This window comes from Herpailurus yagouaroundi, unplaced genomic scaffold, assembly GCF_014898765.1.
Source record: "Herpailurus yagouaroundi ecotype Mexico unplaced genomic scaffold, PumYag 159, whole genome shotgun sequence".
NCBI classification, from domain to species: Eukaryota; Metazoa; Chordata; class Mammalia; order Carnivora; family Felidae; genus Herpailurus; species Herpailurus yagouaroundi.
The window spans coordinates 54,976,475-54,983,630 of record NW_024412400.1 but is presented as its reverse complement, the minus strand read 5'-3'; positions in this window follow the sequence as shown (position 1 = coordinate 54,983,630).

Sequence of the window (7,156 nt, the reverse complement as noted above, 5' to 3'; positions counted from 1 at the left end):
AAGTGGTCTAGTTTCAACCTTCTGCATGTTGCTGTCCAGTTCTCCCAGCACCATTTGTTAAAGAGACTGTCTTTTTTTCCATTGGATGTTCTTTCCTGCTTTGTCAAAGATGAGTTGGCCATACGTTTGTGGGTCTAGTTCTGGGGTTTCTATTCTATTCCATTGGTCTATGTGTCTGTTTTTGTGCCAATACCATGCTGTCTTGATGATGACAGCTTTGTAGTAGAGGCTAAAGTCTGGGATTGTGATGCCTCCTGCTTTGGTGCTCTTCTTCAAAATTACTTTGGCTATTCGGGGCCTTTTGTGGTTCCATATGAATTTTAGGATTGCTTGTTCTAGTTTCGAGAAGAATGCTGGTGTAATTTTGATTGGGATTGCATTGAATGTGTAGATAGCTTTGGGTAGTATTGACATTTTGACAATATTTATTCTTCCAATCCATGAGCAGGGAATGTCTTTCCATTTCTTTAAATCTTCTTCAATTACCTTCATAAGCTTTCTATAGTTTTCAGCATACAGATCCTTTACATCTTTGGTTAGATTTATCCCTAGGTATTTTATGCTTCTTGGTGCAATTGTGAATGGGATCAGTTTCTTTATTTGTCTTTCTGTTGTTTCATTATTAGTGTATAAGAATGCAACTGATTTCTGTACATTGATTTTGTATCCTGCAACTTTGCTGAATTCATGTATCAGTTCTAGCAGACTTTTGGTGGAGTCTATCGGATTTTCCATGTATAATATCATGTCATCTGCAAAAAGCGAAAGCTTGACTTCATCTTTGCCAATTTTGATGCCTTTGATTTCCTGTTGTTGTTCTATTGCTGCTGCTAGAACTTCCAGCACTATGTTAAACAACAGCGGTGAGAGTGGGCATCCCTGTCGTGTTCCTGATCTCAGGGAAAAAGCTCTCAGTTTTTCCCCGTTGAGGATGATGTTAGCTGTGGGCTTTTCATAAATGGCTTTGATGATCTTTAAGTATGTTCCTTCTATCCCGACTTTCTCAAGGGTTTTTATTAAGAAAGGGTGCTGGATTTTGTCAAAGGCCTTTTCTGCATCGATTGACAGGATCATATGGTTTTTCTCTTTTTTTTTGTTAATGTGATGTATCACGTTGATTGATTTGCGAATGTTGAACCAGCCCTGCATCCCAGGAATGAATCCCACTTGATCATGGTGAATAATTCTTTTTATATGCCGTTGAATTCGATTTGCTAGTATCTTATTGAGAATTTTGGCATCCATATTCATCAGGGATATTGGCCTGTAGTTCTCTTTTTTGACTGGGTCTCTGTCTGGTTTAGGAATCAAAGTAATACTGGCTTCATAGAATGAGTCTGGAAGTTTTCCTTCCCTTTCTATTTCTTGGAATAGCTTGAGAAGGATAGGTATTATCTCTGCTTTAAACGTCTGGTAGAACTCCCCTGGGAAGCCATCTGGTCCTGGACTCTTATTTGTTGGGAGATTTTTGATAACCGATTCAATTTCTTCGCTGGTGATGGGTCTGTTCAAGCTTTCTATTTCCTCCTGATTGAGTTTTGGAAGAGTGTGGGTGTTCAGGAATTTGTCCATTTCTTCCAGGTTGTCCAATTTGTTGGCATATAATTTTTCATAGTATTCCCTGATAATTGTTTGTATCTCTGAGGGATTGGTTGTAATCATTCCATTTTCATTCATGATTTTATCTATTTGAGTCATCTCCCTTTTCTTTTTGAGAAGCCTGGCTAGAGGTTTGTCAATTTTGTTTATTTTTTCAAAAAACCAACACTTGGTTTTGTTGATCTGCTCTACAGTTTTTTTAGATTCTATATTGTTTATTTCTGCTCTGATCTTTATTATTTCTCTTCTTCTGCTGGGTTTAGGCTGCCTTTGCTGTTCTGCTTCTATTTCCTTTAGGTGTGCTGTTAGATTTTATATTTGGGATTTTTCTTGTTTCTTGAGATAGGCCTGGATTGCAATGTATTTTCCTCTCAGGACTGCCTTCGCTGCGTCCCAAAGCGTTTGGATTGTTGTATTTTCATTTTCGTTTGTTTCCATATATTTTTTAATTTCTTCTCGAATTGCCTGGTTGACCCACTCATTCGTTAGTAGGGTGTTCTTTAACCTCCATGCTTTTGGAGGTTTTCCAGACTTTTTTCTGTGGTTGATTTCAAGCTTCATAGCATTGTGGTCTGAAAGTATGCATGGTATGATTTCAATTCTTGTAAACTTATGAAGGGCTGTTTTGTGACCCAGTATATGATCTATCTTGGAGAATGTTCCATGTGCACTCGAGAAGAAAGTATATTCTGTTGCTTTGGGATGCAGAGTTCTAAATATATCTGTCAAGTCCATCTGATCCAATGTCTCATTCAGGGCCCTTGTTTCTTTATTGACCGTGTGTCTAGATGATCTATCCATTTCTGTAAGTGGGGTGTTAAAGTCCCCTGCAATTACCACATTCTTATCAATAAGGTTGCTTATGTTTATGAGTAATTGTTTTATATATTTGGGCGCTCCGGTATTCGGCGCATAGACATTTATAATTGTTAGCTCTTCCTGATGGATAGAGCCTGTCACTATTATATAATGTCCTTCTTCATCTCTTGTTACAGCCTTTAATTGAAAGTCTAGTTTGTCTGATAGAAGTATGGCTACTCCAGCTTTCTTTTGGCTTCCAGTAGCATGATAAATAGTTCTCCATCCCCTCACTCTCAATCGAAAGGTGTCCTCAGGTCTAAAATGAGTCTCTTGTAGACAGCAAATAGATGGGTCTTGTTTTTTTATCCATTCTGATACCCTATGTCTTTTGGTTGGCGCATTTAATCCATTTACATTCAGTGTTATTATAGAAAGATATGGGTTTAGAGTCATTGTGATGTCTGTATGTTTTATGCTTGTAGTGATGTCTCTGGTACATTGTCCCCCTTAGGATGTCTTGTAGGGCTGGTTTAGTGGCGACAAATTCCTTCAATTTTTGTTTGTTTGGGAAGACCTTTATCTCTCCTTCTATTCTAAATGACAGACTTGCTGGATAAAGGATTCTCGGCTGCATATTTTTTCTGTCTAGCACACTGAAATCTCGTGCCAATTCTTTCTGGCCTGCCAAGTTTCAAAAGAGAGATCAGTCACGAGTCTTATAGGTCTCCCTTTATATGTGAGGGCACGTTTACCCCTTGCTGCTTTCAGAATTTTCTCTTTATCCTTGTATTTTGCCAGTTTCACTATGATATGTCTTGCAGAAGATCGATTCAAGTTACGTCTGAAGGGAGTTCTCTGTGCCTCTTGGATTTCAATGCCTTTTTCCTTCCCCACTTCAGGGAAGTTCTCAGCTATTATTTCTTCCAGTACCCCTTCAGCACCTTTCCCTCTCTCCTCCTCCTCTGGGATACCAATGATGCGTATATTATTTCTTTTTAGTGTATCACTTAGTTCTCTAATTTTCCCCTCATACTCCTGGATTTTTTTATCTCTCTTTTTCTCAGCTTCCTCTTTTTCCATAACTTTATCTTCTAGTTCACCTATTCTCTCCTCTGCCTCTTCAATCCGAGCTGTGGTGGTTTCCATTTTGTTATGCATTTCATTTAAAGCGTTTTTCAGCTCCTCGTGACTGTTCCTTAGTCCCTTGATCTCTGTAGCAAGAGATTCTCTGCTGTCAGCTATACTGTTTTCAAGCCCAGCGATTAATTTTATGACTATTATTCTAAATTCACTTTCTGTTATATTATTTAAATCCTTTTTGATCAGCTCATTAGCTGTTGTTATTTCCTGGAGATTCTTCTGAGGGGAGTTCTTCCGCTTGGTCATTTTGGATAGTCCCTGGCGTGGTGAGGACCTGCAGGGCACTTCCCCTGTGCTGTGGTGTATAACTGGAGTTGGTGGGCGAAGCCGCAGTCAGACCTGATGTCTGCCCCCAGCCCACCGCTGGGGCCACAGTCAGACTGGTGTGTGCCTTTTCTTCCCCTCTCCTAGGGGCGGGATTCCCTGTGGGGTGGGGTGGCCCGTCTGGGCTACTTGCACACTGCCAGGCTTGTGATGCTGGGGATCTGGCGTCTTAGCTGGGGTGGGTAGGCAAGGTGCACCGGGGCAGGAGGGGCAGGCTTAGCTTGCTTCTCCTTAGGTGATCCACTTCAGGAGGGGCCTGTGGCAGCAGGAGGGAGTCAGATCTGCTGCCGGAGGTTTGGCTCCGCAGAAGCGCAGAGTTGGGTGTTTGCACGGAGCAAGCAAGTTCCCTGGCAGGAACTGGTTCTCTTTGGGATTTTGGCTGGGGGATGGGCGGGGAAGATGGCGCTGGCGAGCGCCTTTGTTCCCCACCAAACTGAGCTCTGTCGTCCGGGGGCTCAGCAGCTCTCCTTCCCTTTGTCCTCCAGCCTTCCCGCTTTCTGAGCAGAGCTGTTAACTTAGGACCTCCCAGCCGCTAAGTCGCGCTTGCTGTCGGAACACAGTCCGTCAGGCCCCTCCGCTTTTTGCAAGCCAGACTCGGGGGCTCTGCTTGGCCGGCGAGCCGCCCCTCCGCCCCGGCTCCCTCCCGCCAGTCTGTGGAGCGCGCACCGCCTCGCCGCCCTTCCTACCCTCTTCCATGGGCCTCTCGTCTGCGCTTGGCTCCGGCGACTCCGTTCTGCTAATCCTCTGGTGGTTTTCTGGGTTATTTAGGCAGGTGTAGGTGGAATCTAAGTGATCAGCAGGACGCGCGGTGAGCCCAGCGTCCTCCTACGCCACCATGTTCCTTAACTCTCAATAATAGAACATTTTATAAAAATTTAACTAAGTATGCATTCATTTTTATTTGGCTAGCATTTTTTTAATGAGTTAACTTTTTAAATCTTTAGATCTTAAATATTATCATAAACCCTTGAAAATCTCATGGGTCCTAGCACTCCGACTCTAAGGTCTCATGGATAAAATATCCCTGGATGTGTCCTAAGAAAAGGGAAGGCACTAGAAGGATGACCAATAATATTTGGAAATATATTACCAACCTTGTTGAGTAGGAAGCTCAAACCAGGTTTAATTTAGGAGATTAAAGAAATGCATTTCTTATCTTATCATGGAAATATTCATGACTGAGACAGACACTGAAGACAGTTAATGGAGTGGGTAGAGGCTTCAAAAATTTGAGAAGCCCTGAGAAGATATGAATAGTCACTTTTCCAAAGAAGACATCCAGGTAGCTAACAAACACATGAAAAGATACTCAACATCACTCACCATCAGGGAAATACAAATCAAAACCATGGTGAGATACCACCTCATACCTGTCAGAATGGCTAAAATTAACAACACAAGAAACAACAGGTGTTGGGGAGGATGAGAGACAGGGGAACCCTCTTGCACTTTTGGTGGGAATGAAAACTGGCACAGTCACTCTGAAGAACGATATTGAAGTTCCTCAAAAGTTAAAAATACAACTACCCTACAATCCAGCAATTGCATTATAAGGTATATGCCCAAAGGATACAAAAATACAGATTTGAAGGGGTACATGCACCACAATGTTTATAGCAGCATTATCAACAATAGTGAAGCTATGGAAAGAGCCCAAATGTCCGACTGATGAATGGATAAAGAAGATGTTGTGTGTGTGTGTACACACACACACACACACACACACACACACACACTGGAGTACTACTCAGCCATCAAAAATGAAATCTTGCCATTTGCAATGACTTGGATGGAGCTAGAGTATATTATGCTAAGCGAAATAAGTCAGAGAAAGACAAATATCACATGATTTCAGTCATATGTGGAATTTAAGAAACAAAATAGATGAATATATGGGAGAGGGAGAGAAAGAGAGAGGGAAACAAACCATGAGAGACTCTTAAAGATAGAGAACAAACTGAAGGTTTGGTGGAGGGAGGTAGGGGGATGGGCTCGATTGGTGATGGGTATTAAGGAGGGCACTTGTTATGATGAGCACTGAGTGTTGTATGTAATTGATGAAACACTGAATTCTACTCCTGAAACCAGTATTACACTGTATGCTAACTAGAATTTAATAAAAATTTGGAAAACAAAATTTTTTTCTTTAAAATGTTTTAAAAAAATAAAAGTTTGAGAAGCCATGATCTACTCAGTTCTTGTTCCAAGGGTCTTTAGCACCAAACAAAGGTGCTTATCTAAAGGTGCTAATTAAGAAGGAAGGCTAAGGTGTCTGGCAGGCTCATTTGGGAGAGCATGCAACTCTGGATCATGGGATCATGAGTTCACACCCCATGTTAGGTGTAGATATTACTAAATAAATAAATAGGCAGGATATATAGGATAGCTGATGTGGAGTGCCCATACACCAAATGTAGACTACTAGTTTCCAAACTTTTTAGAATAATTGCACAAATTTTGAAGCGACTCATCTCCAAAAGTAAATATTTTTAAGGGTAGTATGCCTCTTGATTTCAGTGATTTTCAGTATGTATACAAGGCTGTGCAACCATCACCACTATCTAATTCCAGAATGTTTTTATCACCCCCAAGAGAAAGCCTGAACACATTAGCAGTCACTCTCGTTTGCCCTTCCTCCAGCCCCTGTCAACTGCTAATCTATTTTCTGTCTCTTGATTTGCCTATTCATGACATCCATTTAATTGGAGTCATACAATTAGTGGCCATTTGTGCGTGGCTCCTTTCACTTAGCATATTTTCAATGTTTTAACATGTATCAGTACTTCATTCCTTTTCATGACTATATAATATTCTATTGTTTGTGTATACCCATCTTATTTATCCAGTCATCAATCAATGGACATTTTGGGTTTTTCCACATTTTTATACTTCTTGATTTTTTTAAGTTTATTTATTTTGAGAGAGAGAGAGAAAGCACGTGCACATAAGTGAGGGAGGGGCAGGGAGAGAGGGGCAGAAAGAGAATCCCAAGCAGGCTTTGCACTGTCAGCACAGAGCCCATCACAGGGCTAAGTCCCACAAACTGAACCATGAGATCCTAACCTGAGGTGAAATCAAGAGTCGGACACTTAACAGACTGAGTCACCCAGGCGTCCTATACTTCTTTTTTTTAACACTCAAGTTCCATACAATGCCATATCCCTTGAAATACTGTTTTACATCATATTCATATAGTAAAAATTGTATTTTCATCCTCAAAACTTAAAGACATTTTAAACAAAATTATGTAAGAGGAAAGTAATGGTTTATATTCTAAATAAAATTGATAGAA